This window comes from Gorilla gorilla, chromosome 8 (assembly GCF_029281585.2).
Source record: "Gorilla gorilla gorilla isolate KB3781 chromosome 8, NHGRI_mGorGor1-v2.1_pri, whole genome shotgun sequence".
Lineage (NCBI taxonomy): Eukaryota > Metazoa > Chordata > Mammalia > Primates > Hominidae > Gorilla > Gorilla gorilla.
The window spans coordinates 85507997-85532452 of record NC_073232.2 but is presented as its reverse complement, the minus strand read 5'-3'; the positions used below and the strand labels follow the sequence as shown (position 1 = coordinate 85532452).

Sequence of the window (24456 nt, the reverse complement as noted above, 5' to 3'; positions counted from 1 at the left end):
GGAGAATTGCTCAAACCCGGGAGACAGAGGTTGCAGTGAGCTGAGATTGCGCTCCAGCCTGGGCAACAGAGTGAGACTCCATCTCAAAAAAAAAAAAAAGTTCTCCACTTTGGAGGACACCAAAAGTTGATCTGTTGTTCCCATCTTCAATGAGCTCACAGATTCCTTTGCTAAAACATCTCAGTCTTAATATGAGAGAAAAGGTTTATAAAAGATTTAGATGTTTTATTTTCTCCATTGACATTTATTACGTACAAATTATTTGACACCCAATAGTTTGTAGCTCTTTATCCAGGACCCATATTCTCAAATCTGCAGAATCAGGACACCGGTCTTTTGCATGCTGGTATCATGAGATATCACCGTGTGTGTATGTGTGTAGATGTGTGTGTGTATATATGTATGTGTACCTGTGTGTATGTGTGAATACATGTGTGTATGTGTGTGTGTGTGTGTGTGTGTGTGTGTGTGTTGATGGGGTTCAGAAGAAACTGGTGCTGGGAGGGTTTATGGAAATAGGTACAGATGGGGAATAAGACAAGGAGACCCAGAAAAGGAGAAATTTAGGAGAGAAGGAAGACTTGAGAGATTTCTTAGCCATATGTTGAAATTTCAAATACACTATCATGTTGATACTCGCATGCAAAACACATGTCCTGATTCTGCAGGTTTGGGAATACGGGTCCTGGATAAGGAGCTACAAACTATTCGGTGTCACATAACTTGTAGGTAATAAATATTAACGGAGAAAATAAAACATCTACATATTTCATAAACCTTCTTTTTTCTGTGAAAAAGTGAGAGGGGCATAAAAGGACTATGGCAGCAAGAAGTATAACCAAAATGTGGCCACAAGCATCATTTTTATGGCTTCATAGAACCTTGGGTTTGAAACAGATCTTTTTTTTTTTTGAGTTGGAGTCTTGCTCTGTCGCCCAGACTAGAGTGCACTGGCACAATCTCGGCTCACTGCAACCTCCGCCTCCCAGGTTCAAGCGATTCTCCTGCCTCAGCCTCCTGAGTAGCTGAAATGATAGGCACGTGCCACCACGACTGGCTAATTTTTTTATTTTTGGTAGAGATGAGGTTTCACCATGTTGGTCAGGCTAATCTCAAATGTGTGACCTCGTGATCCACCCACCTCGGTCACCCAAAGTGCTGGGATTACAGGCGTGAGCCACCGCACCCGGCCCTGAAATGGATCTTAAGAGTCATGTAATCTTACTCCAAAGTTGAATCTTAAATTCCTCTTTCATAAACTTCTGAAAGGGAGGTTTTAGTGAAGAAACAATGAGAGTAATTGATGGCATAGATTCATACATGTGTGATAGGACACTTGGTCCCTCAAGAGTCCCTAATTTAACCATTTGCATCCACTCTCTGTTTTCTCTAACATGGTATTAGACTGGTTTTTCCATGAGATTTGAGGGTCCATATTGTTTTATAACCTCAGCACTGAAGAACTGTAAACAAATGTGCATGATACTGAATAGCTGTATTCGGTACCTTTAGGAGCAGTAAATCTTGTGTTTTTAAGCACTTTAAGTTATAGCTACTGAACAGCAAACACCCCATTGGCCATGCCAGGGAAGCTAGTGCTCTTCCAGAAAGCAAACTTTGAAAAGGTCTTCTTACTCTATACCACCACCAACTCTCCGCTAACCTCCTAGCCTCCTTTTCATACTAAATGTGTATCCCTCTCTCCGAAGCCATGGTGACACACGAATGATGAGAGTGGCTAAGTGGATATCTTCATCTTTGTTCTTCTTTTTCCAACTTCACTGAAAACTCTGCTTCAGAATGAAAGCTTTCTACATGCATCCAACATAGAAATCTGAAAAAAAAAGAAAAAACAAAAACCTATTCTTTCTTTGTGCATCACTTAAAGGTCTATGTAAATGCCTTCTAGTGAGGAATACCTACTTTTGTTTAAGATTTGAAATCATTAGTTTTAAATTAGAATTAAAGTTTGACATCAAGCAGTAGGCATTGATGGTAGAAAATTGATCAGTCTCAGGAAACTACTAAATGGTGTGTTAAATACATACATGGTACAGAGCATATCCTGTGTACTGTCTAGTACATTAAATGTATGTTTCTTGGGCATTGCACACAGATATTTAAAAACAATGATTTTCTCATAAACTCTCCTGTACCAAGGACTTGCTTTCTTCAAAGGTGAAAAACAGATGCATGAGTACCGTATTTGAATGCAAACCTCATAGACTAGTAGACTGTGATGGAGTCACAGTGTCATATCCAGTTGGATGGACCTTTTCTAATAGTTTCCATTTTTATCAAAAGCAAAATGAAAGCTATTTTCAATGCAGAAGCAAATTCTAAACAACACCCACCAGAATTAGCGAAGCAACATTTCATCAGAAAATCACCTGCAGAATTTAGAATGCAATTTAGAATTACTAATTAGTGTGTTAAATGGATATATTCAGAAAGTGTGGAGGGGATGAGTCAACACTTCTGAAAGAACCTTAATTTCAGAATTTCCTGAGTGAGTGCCCCAAATTATAAGCCTACCCACACATTAGTACATGGGTTAGAGAAGTCGGCTCACCCAGACATTTGTTGTGTGCGTAATTTTAAAAAGAATAAATACTACTTTGGAAAATGCTCTGGTTCATTTTGCCAAAAGTAACACCCTTTCTGGGCACAATGCCACTAGATACTCACCCTGCTTTCTTTGTGTCTGCGGGACCCTGAAACATTGTTTGCAATTTTATCATAGGATTCATTGGATCAGAGGAAAATCAGAGAGAACGTATTGTCCATTAAAATGTAGAAAGGTGGGTCTAAGATGCCTTAGAAGAAAGTAAGCTTTTATCATAACACATTGTTTACCTTTTCGTTATTTTAAACTTGAATCCTATTATTTCACCATCTCTACTGTCACCCAGCCATCATTTCTTATCAACTCTTAACTGGGCTATTGCAGTGTCTCCTTCCATGGCCTCCTGGTCTTCAACCTGGCTCAATACAGTCCAGTTTCCATTCAACAGCCAGCATGAGCTTTCTAGAGCTGCCTGGACAGCTGAGGCTCTGCAACTGGGAGAGGTGATCGCATACCCAGAGGAGGTGCCCATCCCTATGAGGACAAACCTCCAGCACCTCCAAGACGGGAAGAGCCAATAGAGTCAACTCACTGCTATAGCATCTGTTGGTCCCCTGGGGAACCATGCCATGGTAAGGGCTCAGTGCTGGTGTCTGTTGCTGACAAGTTGGGCATTCCCTCCAAAACAGCAGTAGTGAAACAGACCTTGGTGAGTGAAGCACATGCTGCTGGGCTCATTGGTAACCTCTGTCTTTGCCACCAAGGCCATGATGCTCATGGGCCTATCATGGCAGCTCTGGGTGGCTGGTGAGAAAGCTGATGAATGTCAACCAGTCAAGTCATTTTATCTACGTGGTTACTCAGTGCCATTTCCATGGTGGGTGGATGCTTTCTGGGCATTCATACATGATACCAACATCTTCAGGCTTTGTGCCAACTCCCATTTTCTCATGCACATGTCCCTCCTCCAGAACCCCTTGTCCCAATCATTTAGCGCTCTTCCTTCTATGCCACCGTCCAGAGATCTGAATGTATTCTCACTTCTGGCAATTTCAGGTGTGCTGCTGAAAGCTTTGCCCATTGGGAGAACATTTTTTTTCCACCATCCAATCACCCATGAATGTGGCTATAATGCAACTCCTGTTCATTTTTGGCTTGCCCCCACGTACTGAACCAAGTCATCTATAGACCAACTTTGAAACTTTCTCTTTTCTTTCTTTCTTACTTTTATTTTTTTTGATGGAGTCTCACTCTGTCGCCAGGCTGGAGTGCAGTGGCACGATCTCAGCTTACTGCAATCTCTGCCTCCTGGGTTGAAGTGATTCTCCCGACTCAGCTTCCCAAGTAGCTGGGACTGCAGGTGCATGCCACCACACCCAGCTGATTTTTGTATTTTTAGTAGAGACGGGGTTTTACCATGTTGGCCAGGATGGTCTCCATCGCTTGACCTCGTGATCTGCTGGCCTCGGCCTCCCAAAGTCCTGGGATTACAGGCGTGAGCCACCGCGCCCAGCTGAAACTTTCTCTTTTCTTAAGAGACGGAGTCTCTCTCTGTTGCCCAGACTAAAGTGCAGAAGTGCAATCATAGCTCACGGCAGCCTCCAACTCCTGGGCTCAGGCAATCTTCCCTCCTCAGCCTCCTGAGTAGCTAGGACTGTAGATATGCACCACCATGCCCAGTTTATTAAAATTTTTTTTTTTTTGTAGAGATCGGGTCTTGCTATGTTGCTCAGGCTGGTCATCAACCTTGAATGTTTAAACATTTTCCTCCTCCTCGAGCTGGTCATAGGGAGTAAGTGCACTAGTGCAACTGCAGTGAGTGACATGGGGTTTTGGGCTACCTGCTCGTGCAACTGACATGTGCCTGCTGGCCTTGCTCTAATTTGATCCCAGATGCCCCATTTTCATCTTAGAGTGGTCTTTCTGAGCTCATTGGCTTTAGGACTTGGAAGGTTTAACAGAACGCAGTTCATAAATGGAAGTTCTAAACACATGGTCACCCGCTGTCCCATAGCTAAGTGTTCCAATTCTATCAGGGCCCAGTGATGCACAGGGACTGTTTCCCAAGGCATGTCACTCTCTGCTGAGGATGACCTGGCTTCACTTCAGAATCACAGGGGCCTGTGTTGTGATTCTTCTACCGGAGCTTGCCATAAGTTTCATACTGCATCATGCCTTCCCCACTGTCACTTCCCAAACCATAGGATCTGCCTGATCAGATGATCCCAACAGCAGGGCTGATTGCTTCACGGCCCGGACCTGAAGCAGTGCTCTTTCCCACTCTGAGTGCTGTGCAAACTGGCAGCCTTTTTTGTTACCTGGTACATGGGCTGGAGCAGTTTTCCCAGGGTGGAATATGTAGCCACCAGATTCTAAAGTGGCTCACTAGGTACCACGCTTCTTTCCCTGCGTGAAGAATTCAAGATGTCCAAATGTGCATTTTTTTTTAGAAAGTATATCCCAGCGTGATCCTGACCAGAGGACCCCCTAAAAACTTCACTGAATTGTCCAGTGATCTTCGTAGGGTTCTCTCCCACCCTCTAGAGCACAGGTGACTTTCCAAGGCCTCCAGGGCACTGCTATTTCTTGCTCATCCTGTCCAAGCAGCATGATGTTGATAAGATGGTTGGTGTGACTGGGGAATGGTCCATACCTCTTCACACTGTGTTATGACAGAGCAGGAGGACTAATATAGCCCTCGGGAAAAACTGTAAGTGAACATTGTCCTTTTCACATCAATATAAAGTGTTTCTCATCCTTTTTCTCTTCTTCTCTTCTCTTCTTCCTCTTCTTCTTGTTTTTTGTTTTGTTTTGTTTTTGACTTTTTTGTGACAGGGTGTCACTCTGGAGTGCAGTGGCTCAATCATACCTCACTGCAGCCTCAACCTCCTGGACTCAAGCAATCCTCTCACCTCAGCCTCCCCATTAGCTGGGACTACAGGTGGGTGCCACAACTCCCAGCTATTTTTTTTTGTAAATTTTTTGTAGAGACAGGGTCCCACTATGTTGTCCAGGCTGGTCTTGAACTCCTGGGCTCCAGCAATCCTCCCAACTCAACCTCCCAAAGTGTTGGGATTACAGGCATGAACCACTGCATCCAGCCTCTGATACTTTTTCCTAATTGAAGTGAAGAAGAATACACTTTGCCAACTGATGACTTTATCCCATGTGGCTGAGATTAATCTGCTTTTTCAGTAACACCAGAATTGGCAAGCAACTTCCAGGATGGCTATAGCTTGGTTAAGCCTGTGGTACTCTTAAGTCATTCCCCAGGACCAATATGGTTTCTCCAGGGACCAGCCTGGCAAATTAAACTGAGAAATGACAGAGACCAATGCTCCTACATCTTTCAGGTCACTAATCTCTGTCATCTGCTCACAGTATCGGTGAATTCCATTTGGCCTTCTTAATTATAAAAAAGTCTTACTCTACAGACCAGGGACACAATGTGGGATTACTCCAATAGTCAAATGCATCAATTCCACTTATATGCTTAGGAATTGGAAAATGGCAACAGGCAAGTCCGTGGACCTAGGGGCCCACTGTGAGCTGAACTTTAGCCAGGACCGTGGTTATTACTACCCAGTTCCCGCGGGCCCCATGCTGACCAAGAGCCACAATGATATCTTGGGTCTCTGAGTACCAATGTCGACTCAGACTCTGTAACCAATTAGTTCTTGAAATATCTGCTTTTTCCTCCCTTTCCACAGGGTATGGTCACCTAAATAAATGGCTATAGGTCACTTTGCGGAAGAACTAGAGAAGTGTCACAGGATCTACTTGTCATGATGTTACAGGATCCTGTAGGACCTGGCTACCTCTTAGTCAAAGGGCTCCAGGTCTGAAAATTGGCTCTGGCATGGGGACCAACCACCAAATGGTAACTTGTTACTGGGGCAACTGCTTTCAGACTTTGACTCCTCCATTCTAACTTTGTTCTTCTTTTTAAATTAGAGATATCAAGTGACACCTTGGTTGGCTGCTGTCAAGGGCAGTGTTCAGCAAACTACATTCAGATCCAGCCCATCGTGAGCTTTTGTAAATAACGTTTTATTGGAACACATTCATGCTTATTAGGCTCTTCATTCTTTCCCTTGCTGTCTATGAAGGAAGCTTAGACATCTCTCGTTTGCTGAGGCTTGCCCATCATTTTTTCCTGGCTTGTAGGAGCCACTCCCATCAAATTAGTTTGTCCTATCCCCTGGGGCTTTGCTAGGGTGATAAAAACTATACCCTGAGAAAATGCTCCCAAATCAGTGAATTCTTGGTTATCCAGCTAAACATTCTAGCCTCCTCAACCAAAAACCCTCAAGTCTAACCCCAGGAGTATTTCCATGGTACTACCAGTACATACCGGATAGTTGTCTCCTTTCTTTTTTCTTTTTCAACAGGGAGTCACTCTATCGCCCAGGCTGGAGTGCAGTGGCATGATCAGGACTCACTGAAGCCTCTACTTCCTGACACAGCAGGAGTATCGCCATCTTGGACAAGCACTGTCATTTTTAAATTCACCTGAATCAAAAACTGCCTAAATCCAAAGTCATCAGCATGACCATAAACCACAAACAACATCTCTGACCAGAAACATTCCAAACTCCTCCCCAACCAGAAACATGCTAGCCCTAAGATAACTCACCTCTGGCTGGGAAGATGCCAGCCCTGAGATAACCCTCTTCCTGCTGGAAAGATGTCAGCCCCAAGATAACCTCCCCTCCACCCAGAGACATTCCAACCCCATCATAAACATCTTCCCCACACAGAAACATTCCAAGCTTGTAATAAGCCCCTCACCCTAAAACCAATATGTACTCTTAGTCTGTAAGAGAAAGTGCTCCTGACCAAAATTGTCCAGAAGCCCCTCTCTGGTTTTTCTCTAAAATAAACCTGTCTTTGACTGTTAAGCTGCATTCTGTGTTTCTTTCCTCTTTCTGTAACTCTTATACTTCCCAGGCTCAAATGATCCACCTGCCTCAACCCTCAAGTAGCTGCACCATCATGCCCAGCTAATTTTTTTGAATTTTAGTAGAGATGAAATCTCCCTATGTTGCCCAGGATTATCTCAAACTCCTGAGCTCAAGGGATCCTCCTGCCTCAGCCTCCCAAACTGCTGCAATTACAGGCATGAGCCACCATGCCCCACCACGTCTTATTTCTTTCTGTGTAGATCTCTTTCTTGCCTTACAGGGCACACCCTGACTATACATGTGTTATCTTAGAATTTCACTCTATCAGTCTGGGAGCAGGAATGGAGATGGAGACAGGTCTCAAGGGCTGTGTCTGTGTCTTTTGGTGAGGAAGATTCTGCAGCATCTTTCAGTGTGGTCAAAGTGCTAGCTCTTACTAGGGAAAGATGGGCCCCCCTCCATGCCCAGAGGATGAGGGTGGGAATGTTGTAGAGTCAGCATCACTAAGGACATCTCTCCAGATTTCCTGCTTAAAGGAGTGTTTAATGTCTCTGGTGCTCTGAGATCCTCATAATTAGGTCTTGAGCTTGCCTTTTATTGTGCCTGCCCTTCAGCTATAGGTGGTAAAGAGTTCTTTATATGCAACCACCACTACCACTGCAGTCTCTATGTTTCCCACACTTAGCTATTAAGTGCATAATAATGGCTCTCAGCCTCTCATTCCCCACTAACATGCAGTCAATGCACTTAGTCTTAGCCAGCCAATTGTGCCATATATATATATATATATTTTTTTTTTTTTTTTTTTTTGAGACAGAGTCTTGCTCTGTTGCCAGGCTAGAGTACAGTGGTGCGAACTTGGCTCACTGCAATTTCCACCTCCCGGGCTCAAGGAATTCCCCTGCCTCAGCCTCCTGAGTAGCTGAGATTACAGGCGCACACCACCGCACCAGCTAATTTTGTGTATTTTAGTAGGGACAGGGTTTCACCATGTTGGCCAGGATGGTCTCAATCTCCTGACCTCATAATCCACCCACCTTGGCCTCCCAAAGTGCTGGGATTACAGGCGTGAGCCACTGTACCTGGCCCAATTGTGCTATACTTATAAAAAGTTTCCCTCGTATTTCCAAATGCAGATATCATCACACCCATTGCAGCATTTGCCCTGACAGGAACATTTTCAAGGCCCCCTACCAGTGAAATATTAGCAGTTGGACTGCATCTTGCTACCAGGACCATACGTGTGCTTCTGATCTGCCAAGTAGGTGAGTTAATTTTACAACTCCACCTTGCTGTCTGTTTTCTCAAACCACTCTTGGTACCACTTGTGTTAACCCAGATCCTCTGAGAAGCTGACATTGACAGGAGTAATATTCAAGGATTTTATTAAGGAAGATGCTTTTGAAAAGAAAATGAGGGTGAGAGCTAGAAAAGGCTGGGAAAGATGTCAGGCTAGGAGGCAAGTGTGAATCTAAGTGAAGATGAGAGGGAGAGAATGTTGGGTGGAACTGTCCTAGACTGTCATGCAGTCTAAGGAAGCTTCAACAAAGCCAGCAGGGATTCCTTGAGTTTACATTGCCAAAAGAGGAGTTTAATGTCTCCCAGAAATGAATCTGCTTTTGTTAGCCCTGCCACGCTCAGTCCTTGACAAGGGAGCAGTCTTGTCCAAGTAAGGTGTGGCCCTGGCCAAAATAAAGCAACGTATCTCAAAGCATAGCATCTGGGGCACTGGTTGCACTCCTTATAGTGGGAGCTCTGCAAGCCACAATTTTATGGCTACCATAGAAAGTCAATGTAAGTTCAATCAAAATCCTATGTGGAATTTTTTTTTTTAAATTGACAAGCTAATTCTGAAATGTAAATAGAAAAGTAAAGGACCTAGCATGCCTAAAACCATTCAGAAAAGGAACAAAGCTGAAGGACTTAGACAACTTAATTTCAAGACTACAGCAATCACATGTAGGGTCATGTATTGCTTAATGATGAGGATACGTTCAGAAATGTGTAGGTGATTTTGTTGTTGATTTTGTATGTGTGAACATCATAGAGTGCACTTATCAAACCTAGACAGTAGAGCCTCTTATATACCTGGGCTATAAGGTCTAGCTTATTGCTCTTAGACTACAAACCTGTTCATCATGTTACTGTACTGGATACTGTAGGCAACGGGAACACAACGGTAAGTATTTGTTTATCTACATATACCTAAACATAAAAGAAAGTATAGTAAAAACATGGTATTATAATCTTATGGGACCACCATCCAGTATGCAGTCTGTCATTGGCAAAAATGACATACAGTGCATAACTGTATGCATAAATTAATTAAATCAGCCTGACAGTACAGAATCCAGGAATAGACCCCTGTCTACATGGTCTATTGCAGGGGTGTCCAAACTTTTGGCTTCCCTGGGCCACATTGGTAGAATGTGGCAGAATTGTCTTGGGTCGCACATAAAATACACTAATTCTAATGATAACTGATGAGCTAAAAAAAAATCGCATAATGTTTGTGAATTTTTATTGGGCTACATTCAAAGCCATCCTGGGCTGCATGCAGCCCATGGGCCATGGCTTGAACAAGTGTGATCTGTTGGTTTTCAAAACAGTGCAAAGATTACTCAATAGGGAGATATATTCTTTTCAACAAATGATGCTGGAAGAATTGGATATCGAGGTGCAAAAAATGAACTTTGATTCTTACCTCACACTACATACAAAAATTAACTCAAAATGGATTATAGATCTAAATAACAAATCAAAACTATAAAATTTCCAGATGAGGATATGGAAATTTTGTTTTCTTGTTACCTTGGGTTAGGCAAAGATTTCTAAGAACATAAAAATCATAAAGGAAAATTTTGATAAATTAAACTTTACTGAAATTTAAGCAGCTGGGCACAGTGGCACATGCCTGTAATACCAACAGTTTGGGAGGCTGAGGCGGACAGATCGCTTGAGCTCAAGAGATTAAGAGCAGCCTGGGCAACACGGTGAAATCTCGTCTCTAAAAAAAGTTAAAAAAAAAATTAGCTGGTGTACTCCTGTAGTCCCAGCTACTTGGGAGGCTGAGGTGGAAGGATCACTTGAGCCCAGGAGGCAGAGTTTGCAGTGAGCCAAGATTGCACCACTGCACTCCAGCCTGCGTGACAGAGCCAGACCCTGTCTGGGAAAAAAAAAAAAGAAGAAGAAAGAAATTTAAAACTTTTGCTTTTGAAAATACACTGCGAAGGCAATGAAAAGAAAATTCACAGGCAGGGAGAAAATATTTGCAAAACATATATCCAGAATATATGCTGAATAGATAAAGAGCTCTTACACATCAATAATATGAAGACCACAGCCCAATTTCATTTTTTTTTTAAAAAAAAGAAGGGCAAAAATTTTGAACTGATATTTCACCAAAGAAAATATATTAATGGCAAATAACATGAAAATATGTTTGATATTGATAGCCACTGGGAAATACTAATTAGAACCACAATAAAATCCTACTACACATGCACTGGAATATCTAAAATTAAAAAGTCTAACAATACCAAGTATTGCCAAGGATGTGAAGCCACTGGAATGCTCGTGTATTACTGGTAAATGCAAAATGGTGCAACCACTTTGGAAAACAATTTGGCTGTTTCATATAAAGTTAAACATACAGGTGCCATTTAATCCAGCAATCTCACACCTAGGCATTTACCCAGAATAAAGGAAAATATATATTCACACAGACTAGTGAATTCATGTTCATAGCAGCTTTATTTATAATAGCCCCAAATTAGAATCAACCGAAATTTTGGCATATCTGTATAGTCACACAATGGAATTACTTCTCAGCAATAAAAAGGAATGAACTACCAATATACCCAACAACACAGATAAATCTCACAACAATTATTCTAACTGAAAGAGCTTGGACACAAAAGACTATATGATTTTATTTATGTGAAATTCTAGAAAGGACAAAACTAGAGTAGCAGATCAGTGGTTCCCAGAGCCTGGAGCTGGGGAGAGGAGACTGTCAACACATGAGCACTGGCAAATGGGGAGATGATGGAAATGTTCTGTATATCATGAGGGTGGTGGTATAGGTGTTAAAGAAAGAGGAAAGAACACAAAAAGCAGCTCAACAGTCAAAGACAGGTTTATTTTGGGGAATAAACCTGAGAGGGGCTTCTGGCCAATTTCTGTCAGAAGTGCTATCTCTTACAGACTAACAGTATATATTGGTTTTAGGGTGACGGGGCTTATCACAAGCTTGGAATGTTTCTGGGTTGGGCAGAAGTTTTTGACCGGGTTGGAATGTCTCTGGGTGGAGGGAAGGTTATCTTGGGGCTGACATCTTTCCGGCTGGAAGGGAGGTTATCTCAGGGCTGGCATGTCTCTGGTAGGGGATGTTATTTTTGGTTTATGGTCATGCTGATCTTAGCCATTAGGCTGATGCCCTTTGGATTTAGGCGGTTTTTGATCAAGGTGAAGCTTAAAATGGCAGTGCTTGTCCAAAATGGTGATGCTCCTGCTCTGACAGGTAGTAGTTACCCAACTTTATGCATTTGTCAAAACTCATTGAATTTTACACTTCAAATTGGTGAATTTTGTTGTATATACATTATACAACAAATAGACTAATTTTTTTAAGTAAGAGAAAATAAAATAATGGTGGAGACATAAAATGGAACTTGTAATAATCTTAAGGTTATTAAATAATTTTATTTAAAATTGACTTGTATTTAAGGGACTCTGCATTTGTTTCTCAGGTTTCTAAGTGCTATCTTGAAAACAGAAGTCTAATAATTTACAAAATTGACTTCTCAATTCCAGGATGATGTAAGAATTTTCTTCTGTGCATAAAGTGAACATCATTTGAAACAGCAACAATATTGTCATAGTAGACCCAACAAAGACTTTCACTGGATTGTCTCTCATACTGACCCATTACACAGGTCCATAATTCAGTGAAGCTATTTGGGGATAGTCATTACAATTCTACATAAATCGTCGGTTCTTTACCAAGCTGCCATAATCCATGGTTAGATTTTAGAGCATCTGAGAACATGGAATACTGTATTATCTCCAGTTATTTTTTGCTAAATATGAATTCCCTCAATAAGGGTTTTGACAAACATTTTGGGAATTAGCTCGTGGTTGCCTTTCTTGGCATGGACAGTGCTAGAAACTACTCAATGGTGCGCATGACCACAGACCCCTAAAATCTTGAACTGATCATTGAGCTGGAGGTAGAAATAACCTATTTGTGGAGGTCAAGGTCTCTAACAAGGGAGGAGTCTGCTAGCTTTACCCTTTACCATTCATTCTCCTTTCGTATTTTCAATAGGAGAAATACAGAGAAGTTAATGGCATTGAGAGGTTCCATTGTCTACTGCCTTTCAGAGATTGAGAAGCTTGAGCCAGTTGTATGTTTTTTTGAGATTCAAATGTATTAAATAAGAAAGATATGCCCAAACAAGTCTCTAAATATTGTGATAAATTTAAGTGTTAATAATTAATAACTTATTATGAATCAATAATTCATAAATCTACTGTATATTTACCTTCATTTGGAGATAAGTCAAAAGACTACATTTGAAGCCCCTTTTGTGCATGATGTCCTGGGGAAATGTCCCTCTTGCAGCCACTCACCCCACCCCAAATAAGTTCTATTCTTCTAGGGTAAACTATTTAATTGGGGTCAGCAAAGTCCTATGAAAAGAGAATGAATAATTATTTCTATATGCCAAGAACGCTTTTAAATGCATTACTTGTATTAACTCATTCACTTTTTACAAGTGTTGTGAGAATAGGATTAATACTATGAGATAAATCCTATTAGGTGAGGAAATGAAGATAGAATAGTTAGTAACTTGCCCACTATCATGGCTGGTAAGTGGCAGAGCTGACTCCAAAGTCTGTGCTCTTAACTGTCATGTTGGAGGTTGGATCATGTAAAAGTAGCCAATCGTCAATCATGTGTGACTAACAAAATTGGCAATTTCATATGGTTCAACTTGATGTAATGCTCAGATTGGCTGAAGCTATGTTTTTAGGAGCATGAATATATGGGGCACATTTGTTTCTATTGCCAGTCGAGAATACATATCAACCTTTTATCTCAATTTGACAAATCCAGTATTTATTTCTGAATTCTTTTTGCTCCAGGGCAAAGACATTTTAAAATTCATGTCTGCTTTGAGAAGGGGTGGGGGGCACAGCTAGCTAATCAGAGCTTAACAAAAGGAGGGACTTTCTAATGACTAGAGCTGTCAAAGCTGGGCTGATGGTCACTATGGACAGTGGTGGGAGCTTCTGTCCTGGGAGGTGCCCTCAGAGATGGGATATGCTATTACTCAATAAGTCTACCAAGGGTTCCTGCCTCATTAGAACTCAGCCAGTGCAGGAGTTAGACATCCATCAGACTCCTGCATGCCCAGAATGTGGCAAGCTTGCCCTGCTGGACTTTTTACTATGGGTACTCTGTTTTTCTTCCTAGATGTCAACATTTAGAAATCATAGTGTTACCAGAGGGTCCTTGCTCCTGGAGCTCCCAAGATGGCAGTGGGCCGCTTCCACAATGGCGGTGGGCCGTTTCCAAGATGGTGGCAAGCCTCCTGATCTCTGACCTGGGGTTCTTGGCCTCATGGATTCCAAGGAATGGTACCTTGGTCCATGCAGTGAGTGTTATAGCTCTATTAGAAGCCGTGGGTCATGGAAGAGAACCGTGGAACCCAGTGACTGTGTTCCGCTCAATTAGGACGAACCCGTGCACTTAGCAGTGCAGGAACAATGGCAAGCTTTTAGCTCAATCGGGACCAGCAATGGGTGTCTCACTGGATCAGGAGCACAGCGGACACCCTGCTGGATCCAGAGGGATGGAAGTCAGTGGCGGGTCTGCAATGGCGGCAGACAGCAGTGGTGGACAGTGAGCGAAAGCTCAGCTCCAGCGGTAACAAACAGGGCCCAGAAGAGTAGGCAGTTGCAAGATTTAATAGAGTGAAAACAGAGCTCCCGTACAAAGGGAGGGGACCCAAAGAGGGTAGCTGTTGCTGGCTCCAGTGCCTGGGTTTATATCCCAATCATTGTCCCTCCCACTGTGCTCTCAGGCCATAGATGATTGGCTATTTCTTTACCTCCTGTTTTTGTCTAATTAGCATTTTAGTGAGCTCTCTTTACTACCTGATTGGTCGAGTGTGAGCTAAGTTGCAAGCCCCGTGTTTAAAGGTGATGCGGTCACCTTCCCAGCTAGGCTTAGGGATTCTTAGTCGGCCTAGGAAATTCAGCGAGTCCTGTCTCTCAATGGTCAAGGGGATTCTATTGAAAAATGGGGAGGTTCCTTTTGCTCTGGTTGAATATTTGTGTAATTTCATGAAGGATTCAGAGCAAAATAGTGCTCTGTCTTTCAGAAGCACATTGAGGGTCCTTAAATTTCATAGTCTAATTTTACAAGGTCCCTTTCTTGTTTCCATAGGTTACTAGAAACTATTTGTTTCTTTCCTCTGGACAGAGCCCACAGAATTCATAAGATCTTCACCATTGGGATTTAGCAGCCTTGCATTTGCTGGAAATTGACTCTGGAATGGTAACCAGATCAAGACCACTCCCTTTATTTGCTTTTGTTTTTTTTTTTGAGACAGAGTCACTCAGTTGCCCAGGTAAGAGATATGATCTTGGCTCACTGCAACCTCTGCCTCCTAGGTTCAAGCAATTCTCCTGCCTCAGCACTCCCAAGTAGCTGGGATTACAGGCATGCACCACCTCACCTGGCTGAATTTTGCATTTTTAGTAGAGATGGGGTTTCACCATGTTGGCCAGGCTGGTCTCGAACTCCTTTCCTCAAGTGATCCGCCCGCCTCAGCCTCCCAAAGTGCTGGGATTACAGGCATTACCCACTATGCCCGGCACTTTACTTTCATTTTATTGATTTACATTGCTTATCTGTGTAAACCCTGATAACAGAGATATACCCAGACTGCCTCTCAGCAGCCAGCCAAATCTGCAGATCCCCAACTTTAGCTGGAAGCCAAGGCTACTGCCAAGATTCCATAAATCAGTTCATTTGGCTCAGCCTGACTAGCAGGACCACAAAGATGAACAATGCCTCCAAAAACAAAATCAAACTGTCCTGGAGGCTACACAGAAAGAGATGGAGAATTGTCTCGGTCAATTCCGGGGCAGCATTTTTGCAGGGTAGAATTTTTTTTTCTTTCAGGATAGCCAATGTCCCTTTTACTGTGAAATTTGGTATTGCTGATTACAGCTTGTAATGATCATTCGGCTCAGTGGATCATATCTGACTTTTCCAAAAGCCATTTTATGTGGGCACTAATGTGTTTGTCCCATGCTTATTCTGGTCAGTGGGGCATGCAGTTATAAGGATCAGATGGAAGTAATTTCTTGGATTTCCCTTTGATGTTTCCAAAGGGAGGAAGATTCTCTGTATCCCTCTGGGTGCTCCCTGACAGTGTGGAGAGCCCTGTGATGGCTCGAGGTGGGAGATCCTATTTTCCACCCCCAGTCACTTGACTGGTCCACCAAGAAGCTCTGCAGTCTCAGGTTTTTGAGACCTGTCTCAGCCACAAGTCACGAGGCTTACCTCTCAGGAAAGTCACCTCAAGAAAAACATCCAGAAGGCTGTTCTTGGATATCTGGGGCTGAGATAGGGATGCAGTGCCCATCACTGCTTCCCTAGTTCACTCCTATGGGAAGCTGATGCCCCTTCCACCTTTCACTCATCACCTTTTCTCACTGTGCTTATTGATCCTGAACAAAAGCGGCAGCTCAGAAGCTCTCATCCAGCAGAAGTGACTGAGAGCAGGACAGCAGGCCCGTCCACCCTGGCCTTCTCCCACCAGGCAGTCTGCGTGGTTCCTGCTGAGCAGACTTATCCCTAATGGCCGGAAGCGCTCCTCTCTTTGCCCACCAACCCCAGCTCCAAAGCAGATGCAAGTGTCTCCATTTCCCTGGTCTTACTTTATTCCTCTGCCTCCTGGGATCAGAATAATAATTTCTAGTTCTCTGGATTGGCTCTGCTTTGCAATATATGAATCACTCTCTTTTCCTTCAAGCTTTCCCTTAATGTGGTCCACACTCAAGGATGCTGGCTGGGTCTTTATCACAGGAGAATTTTCAGGTGTTCAGCAACTGAAGAAAAAAAAAAAAAGACCTATTGAACACTCCTTTCCCTGCTCTCAGTCAGGTCACACAGAGTTCTTGAGAGAAGAAAAACAGCAAATGTGAAACTGATGCCAGTCATCTTAGAATAAAGGCCAAGAAGTAGGAGTGATTTTTTTGTGTGTTCGTGCATGCATGTATTTTAGTGGAATGAAAGAAACAGCCATGCCTTCAAACACCTCACTCTTGTGTTTACGCAGCTGGCCCCCACTGGAGGACGCGTCTGAGATTGCACTCCGTGATATTTCACCAATACCTTCAATAACCACATCTTCTTTTCACATCCAGATCACATTGGAAACCCATTTACTTTATTCATAAAAGTGTAACATATTCAGCCCTGAGTCTCCAGTTCTTATCAGCATTTGCACATGACCGAGCATAGTCACTGAAGCCTCTGCTCTTGCCATCACACATTTCTGAGCATTTTGAACTGTGATTGTTACTTTTTAACCTGGGGGCTCTTCGACTTTCCTAAAGAGGGGAAATCCAGATGAGAGCACCAGATCTTACGCTATCATATTAGCTAGACGGAGGAAGCAAGAATAAGTGCAATAACAAGAGCCAGGTGAGATAATTAAAACCATCTTAATCCCTTCACACCAAGAGGTGGATGTCAGCCCATTTCTTTTCCTTTCTCTTTCTTCTTTCTTTCTTTTTTTTTTAAACTGTGTAAGCTTTAGTTCTGATTTCATTTCAAACAGCCCTTCCCATCAGTGCTTGTTCTACCGAAGTGAATCAGTAGAATGAATTAAGTTTTGCTCAAGGCATTTTGTAGAGTAATAATCTGCTTCTCAGAGGAGGGGAAATGAAGATGAAAAAATTTAGCAAAGAGCATCCACCCTACAATGCCAGGTCGGTAATAAAACATAAAGATGCTTAAAGAAAAGTACTCCCCAACCAAAGCAGGTCTATTAGAAGCAAGTTTTGCCATGAGTGCCGAACCCTCCTGGAAAGGGTAAGGAAAAAAAATCACTGTCAAAAATCATTTGAGTATAAAAGTGAAATAAAAGTCGCCTTTTTAAAATGTGATATTCAATGTGGACATAAAGTGGAAGGATGCAGTACAGTCATTAAGGGAGACAAACAGAGGATGTGCCCAAGGTCCCTGTCATGTGATGGTGTGGAAGACCTACTGTGAACAAAGACCCCGCGAAGCCCAGAAAGCCAGGGGGGAAATCATTCCTTTATCTTTCCTGGCCCTGTGCTGTGGCGGAACAACCAAAATGAGAGTCTATTGGGTTGAGCCCTGGCTTCACCCCCTTGGGGCATTCTGTTTGCCCATTCAGAGAATGAGTGAGAATAGTGAAACCTGCCTCAGCCATCAGAGGCTTGTCCCAACAGTCCAAAGAGATCAAGTTTAGGAGTTGTCTTTGCAAAGAGTGAGGAGAGCCAGGTGCGGTGGCGTCTGCCAGGAGTCCCACCTATGGGAGGATCTACTGGGCCCAGGAGTTTGACACTGCAGTGTGTGATAATCACGCCTGTGAATAGCTACTGGGCTATATATAGCCTGGGCAATATAGAGAGACCTCATCTCTCTCTTTAAAAAAATTGCCTGGGTGCAGTGGCTCATGTCTGTGATTCCAGCATTTTGGGAGGGTGAGGTGGGAGGACTGCTCGAGGCAAGGACTTTGAGACCAGCCTGGGCACCATAGCGAGATCTCATCTCTACAAAAAAATTGTAAAAATTAGCCGGGTATAGTAGAGTGTGCCTGGAGTCTCAGCTACTCAAGAGGCTAAGGTGGGAGGATCATTTGAGCCCAGGAGTTTGAGGCTGCAGTGAGCTATGATCACACCCCTGCACTCCAGCCTGGGTGACAGAGAAAGACCTTGCCTCAAACAAACAAACAAACAAAAAAAAAAAAAATTAATTGAACTTTAAAAACTTTTTAAGAGGATGAACATAGCTCTAACCTAACCTGAAGTTGCACCCAAGCAACTATGATTTTTCAATATTCTCATTAATTTTGGAAAATCTTTCTGGGCAAACTCTTTAAAAGTGGGAAATATTTAAAATATTTAAAAGTGGGAGACAAAGGAAGATAGAAAACTTCACTCTACTGGAGAGTAATGAGAGGGTGGGGAAAAGAGATTTTGTTCTTGTTTTTGTTCCCAGCAATTTCAGCACACTTTGATCAATTTAGTCTTATGAAAATGAAAATTTCAAAAAGAAGCAGCCGGAGTCATGTTCCTAAGAGCACACTGGTCATGCTATTCCTCTTTGTACAATCCCACAGTGGTGTCCTGATACCTTCAGGAAAAGATTCAATGTCCTTAGAATGGCATTCATGGCTCTCGATGGTGTGCCTTAGTGTGACTTCCCCATGCCACTTCCCATGCCTGGAGCATCCTGCTCTGCCCCTGTATCCCCCACACCTGCCCACATCCCGTCTGTGGTCTCCACCACCAGGAAGCTGCCATGGGACATTCATCAGCAGGAATGAGTGGCCTCCGGGGTGTTCATGCTGGATGGTGAATGTTGACCTTTTCCCCTCTATTTGTGAGCGCTTTCAGAATAGCAAATATATCTTTCTTCTGGCTGTCTTTGGTATCAGAAGCAATGCCTGGAAAATCAGGGGGCACAGAATAAATGTCCTTGTAGCTAAACAAGAAAGGAAAGAAATTAATGTTGATTCTATAACTTACCTACAGTTCTTCAATTTAAATTATATAAATGCCACTTTTATTTTTTTTGTCATATTTGTGAACTACCTGTTGTAATAGCACTTGCTTAATTATTTTGCTTTAATTAACAGCTTACTTTTAAAAACTTAAATGTAATTTAAGAGAAAATGTTTTATCACTTTATCATACATTCCATGAAAGGAAGAGCTGTGTGTTAAGCACTGAATCCCTAGTACCTTGAACTGAGCCTAGCACAAAACGGGTATCCTACTCTGGTTAAATGACTAACAGGAAAATTAGTACCACTGGCTACTAATACATGGTAACATGAATAATAGATATAAAAAATGAAAGAATACTAACAATACAGTAATTGACCCCAAACCTAAGACTCACCCCTTCTTATGGTTTGGATCTTTGTCTCCGCCCAAATCTCATGTCAAATTGTAATCCCCAGTGTTGGAGGCGAGGCCTGGTGGGAGGTGATTGGATCATGAGGGTGGTCTTTCATAAATAGTTTAGCAACATCCCCTTGGTGCTGTTCTTATGGAAGTGAGTGAGTTCTCATGAGATCTGGTTGTTTAAGATTGTGTAGCACCTCCCCCATCTCTATCCTCCTCCTGCTCCCGCCATGTGAACTACTTGCTCCCCTTCACTTTCCACCATGATTGTAAGTTTCCTGGGGCCTCCCCAGAAGCAGAAGCTGCTATGCTTCCTGTACAGCCTGCAGAACCATAAGCCAATTAAATCTCTTTTCTTTATAAATTACTCAGTTTCAAGTATTTCTTTAGAATAGTGCGGGAACTGACTAATACACCTGTCTTTGTTTAAAGGGGATGCCAGGATTACAGCAATGTTAGGGCCCTCAGAACTCAAGTGCAAATTTCTCCTTGATTAATTAAAAGGATTGAAAGATAATTGAAATGACTAGCTGCACACTGAGTAGTCTAGTGTCATTTCACACACAGTCATTCCATAATCATCAAGCACCTGTACCACGGGTCTTTCCCTCAGTTTGGGAAACATCGCCTATGTTATTCCTTCAAGTTCCTACTCCTCTTCTACAAAAGCTGACCAATAAGGAGTGCCAACCCATCAGGAGACTAAAACTATCTGATAAGCTCATTTAAATGGAAGTATAGACCCCAAGAGGATGGTAACTGTTAAAAAAAAATCCTGGAGCTTCTTATATGTTAGTTTTGTATCATTCCTGCCTCAATTTTTTCCCCTGTGGTTAACAACACAAGAGCAAAAACCTTGCATATGAAAAATATGTGCTTCTATTCATAATGTATGCCACTTTTTTTTTTAAAGACAGATAGGGTCTCACTCTGGTTCTCAGGCTGGAGTGCAGTGGTGTGACCTTGGCTCACAGCTGCCTCGACCTCTTGGGCTCAAATGATCCTTCCATCTCAGCCTCCCTAGTAGTTGGGACCACAGGCATGTGCCACCATGCCTGTCTAATTTTTGTATTTTTTGTAGAGACAGGGTTTCACCATGTTGTTCAGGCTAGTCTTGAACTACTGGGCTCAAGCAATCCTCCTGTCTTGGCCTCCCAAAGTGCTGGGATTACAGGTGTGAGCCCCCACGCCCTGCTATGTCACCTCTTACCATATTAAAATACAGACACTTGGAGGAAGAATCACTAGATGGGGCGCAGTGGTGAGTGGCTTGTTAAGGAGCCCTGACTGTCCACAGAAATGTCACCTTCCCTTCAAGGTTATATCTTCCTCCTGTTGTTCCTTACCGTGTAAACTAGTGCCTTGAGCACAGGCATGAAAACTTTCTTTTGGCTTTCCTTTATGTAGTTGAAGATGGCAGCACTATGCTAAGTGAAGAAAATAAATATTTGTAATATAAGAATACCATATATGAAGCCTAAAAGCATTCCAACGCATAGAGCATGCAAAATAGCTACCCAGGGAGATACAAACTTCTGGTAGAAGGAATCTACCAGAATATAGTAGGAAGTGGGGAGTATTATAGTTACACCAAATGCATATGTCTGTTTACAAAACAACAGAAACAAAAACTTTGGGAAACACTGCTCTATACCCAAAGGACTACCTTTACTTTCTTACACCAGGACAAGGAAAGAGCTCTTTTGCTAAAAAAATAAAGCAAAGCAATAACAAGAAAAGCAAATTTAAAAATAGAAACAGAAATCCATTTGCAGTGAGATCTTAAAGCTCATTCTCCAACAGTAACCAGACATGAATTTGGGGTTGCCCTTCTCACATTCCCCCAAACTCCCTCTTGATAAATATTTGCTTTACTCTTCCTCAATGTTTCTCTGTTTATTTTTCCTTTCCAGACAACAGAACTTGTTACAAATGTTGTGTAGAAAGGAGCTACAGTGTGATCTGCACCAGACCTTCTCTAGTCAAGACTGAACCTATGGCTGGGTAGACAAAGTGGCTGCCTAGAAAGTTTATGACTTGAAGGCAGAATGAAAAGGTCCCAACCTGTATTAGTCTATTTTTATACTGGTATAAAGAACTGCCCAAGACTGGGTAATTTATTAAAAAAAAAAAGATGTTTAATTGATTCACAGTTCAGCATGGCTAGGGAGGCCTCAGGAAACTTACAATCATAGCAGAAGGTGAAGGGAAAGTAAGGCACCTTCTTCACAAGCCAGCAGGAAGGAGAAGTGCTGAGCAAAGGGGGAACAGCCCCTTATAAGACCATCAGATCTTGTGAGAACTCACTCACTATCACGAGAAAAGCATGGGGGAACCACCCCATGATTCAGTGATCTCCACCTGGCCTCACCCTTGACATGTAGGGATTATTACAATTTAGGGTGAGATTTGGGTGGGGACACAGCCAACCCATATCACTGCCATTCTCAGATGTATCTCTTCCTTGCTCTCCTTGGAAGCTCTAAATGATGGGCTGAATTTCTTTAGACTGAAGCACTGGATGCCCTGTTGAAGTACAGGTAAAAGCTGAGACAGTGGGTCACTGCCAGGGGGTGCTCTGGCCTTTGGTTTTTAAATGCCAAAGCTGCATCTCACCTTAAGCCAAATGCTTGAACTCTCTTTTCTTCTTTTCCATAGTTCCTAGGTAGTCACAATTCACTTTTATTCATTCATCCATTAATTCATTCATTCAGCACATTTATATTGAGGATCATTTACTTAGCATTATGCCCCAAAAATGCATTGTTGAAAAAGACAGATGTTCCTGCCCTTATGGAGATAAAATGGACATTAAACAGCCAATTACACACTAATGCAATCACTATTGATTTACTGATTCAATAATTATATATTAAGCAACTACTCTGTAGTAAGTACTATGCTTGGTGCTGGAAACTTAATAGTTAACAAAATGTCACATTCTGTGCTTTCATGAAACATGGAACTCATAGTCTAATCAAATATGACATAAGAGAGTATAAAATTGCATATGAGGTAAGTGCTACAAAAGAGACACAGCTCTATGAGTATATATTACAATAAATATAACTACAATAACTTTTAATAGATGTGCAATATAAAAAGATGCAAATTATGACATCGATGACATAAAATGTAAGGGGGGAGTAAAATTGTAGTTTTTATATGTGATCAAAGTTAAGTGGTTATCAGCTTAAAACAAGCTGTTACAGGATTGTTATTTAAGACTCATGGTAATCAGAAAGCAAAAATCTCTAGTAGAAAAACAAAAGATAAAGAGAAAGGAATCTAAACATACCACTATAAAAAAAAAATCAGGCCAGGAACTGTGACTCACACCTGTAATCTCAGCACTTTGGGAGGCCAAGGCAGGTGGATCATGAAGTCAGGAAGTTTGAGACCAGCCTGGCCAAGATGGTGAAACCCCATCTCTACTAAAAATACAATAATTAGCCGGGCACAGTGGCAGGCACCTGTGTCAAAAGTAAAGTAGATGTTCCTCTTCAAAGAGACTTTCCTCCCCATCTAATTAGGAATAAATAGTAACTTCTCCTAGAAGCAAAATTTATTCAAAGATCTGTGCTAACATTCTTCAATATCTGCTAGCCGTAATAAGGAAATCAATGTACTTTATGTTCTTAGCTCCCACTATTTAGCCTTAATATTTGCCCTGACAGGCTTATACCGGTTCAAGAAAGCATTAGGTCACAGCCTGTTCTTCTTCATTGCTTGGAGGTGTTTTTACCTTTCTCGGCATTCCACAAGTTACTTGCTCCTTCCTTTGTTCTCCTCTGCCTTTGTCTCTTTTTAAAAATTCTAAGTTGCTAGCCAATCGGGACAAATACAGAATGTGAGGTCCCGTTCCAGCCAATGGAAATCGGACACAGCAGTAGGGTGGACGTGTCAGGTTATAAATGACCCTGTCTCCTTTGTTTGGTGTACTCTTCATGGCAAAACCGCTGGCGAGTGTACACTTTCTGCAGAAAGTAAAAATGGCCTTGCTGAGGAAATTAAATTTATGTTCAAGTCCTATTTCTTTATGGCACCAGGGAACAAGCATTTCTAACAGCCTGTAATCCCAGCTACTCAGGAGCCTGAGGCAGGAGAATCGCTTGAACCTGGAAGGCAGAGGTTGTAGTGAACTGAGATTACACCACTGCACTCCAGCCTGGTGACAAAGTGAGATTCCATCTCAAAGTAGCAAACAAACAAACAAACAAAAAATTAAATCATAAAGGAGAACTACAGAGAAACAATGGAACAAACTACAAAACAAGCAGAAAACAATCAACAAAATGACAATGATAAGGCCTTACCTATCGATAATTACTTTAAATATAAATAGATTAAATTATCCAATCATAAAACATAGAAAGACTGAAGAGATTTAAGAAACAAAATTCAGCAATATACTGACTACAGAAGATTCACTTTAGCTTTAAGAATACACATAGGCTGAAAGCTAAAGGAATAGAAAAGTACATTCTATGCAAATTGTAACCAAAAGAGAGCAGAGGTGGCTATGCATATATCAGGCAAACTAGACTTTAAGTGAAAAACTGTAAAAGAGATAAAGTCATCATATAATGATCAAAGGGCCAGTTCATCAAGAGGATACAATGATGAATTGTAAATACATATGTACCCAACTTCAGAGCATCTAAATATATAAAACAAATATTAACAGAACTGAAGAGAGAAATAGACAGCAACACAGTAACAGTTGGGGACTTTAATACCACACTTTCAACAATGACTAGATCATTCAGAAAGAAAATCAATAAGGAAACAGTGGACTTGA

At 42.0% G+C, this 24456-nt stretch overlaps 1 long non-coding RNA gene across 1 annotated transcript; it reads right to left on the bottom strand.

The window, feature by feature from the left end:
• Nucleotides 1–1477: 1477 nt before the first annotated feature.
• LOC134759176 (uncharacterized) lies at nucleotides 1478–23448 on the bottom strand. The gene is made up of 4 exons (XR_010135111.1): nucleotides 23401–23448; nucleotides 16508–16599; nucleotides 13017–13164; nucleotides 1478–1834 (listed from the first exon to the last, which is right to left on the bottom strand). It is a non-coding gene; the product is annotated as an uncharacterized lncRNA (long non-coding RNA).
• Between the last annotated feature and the right edge of the window lie 1008 nt (nucleotides 23449–24456).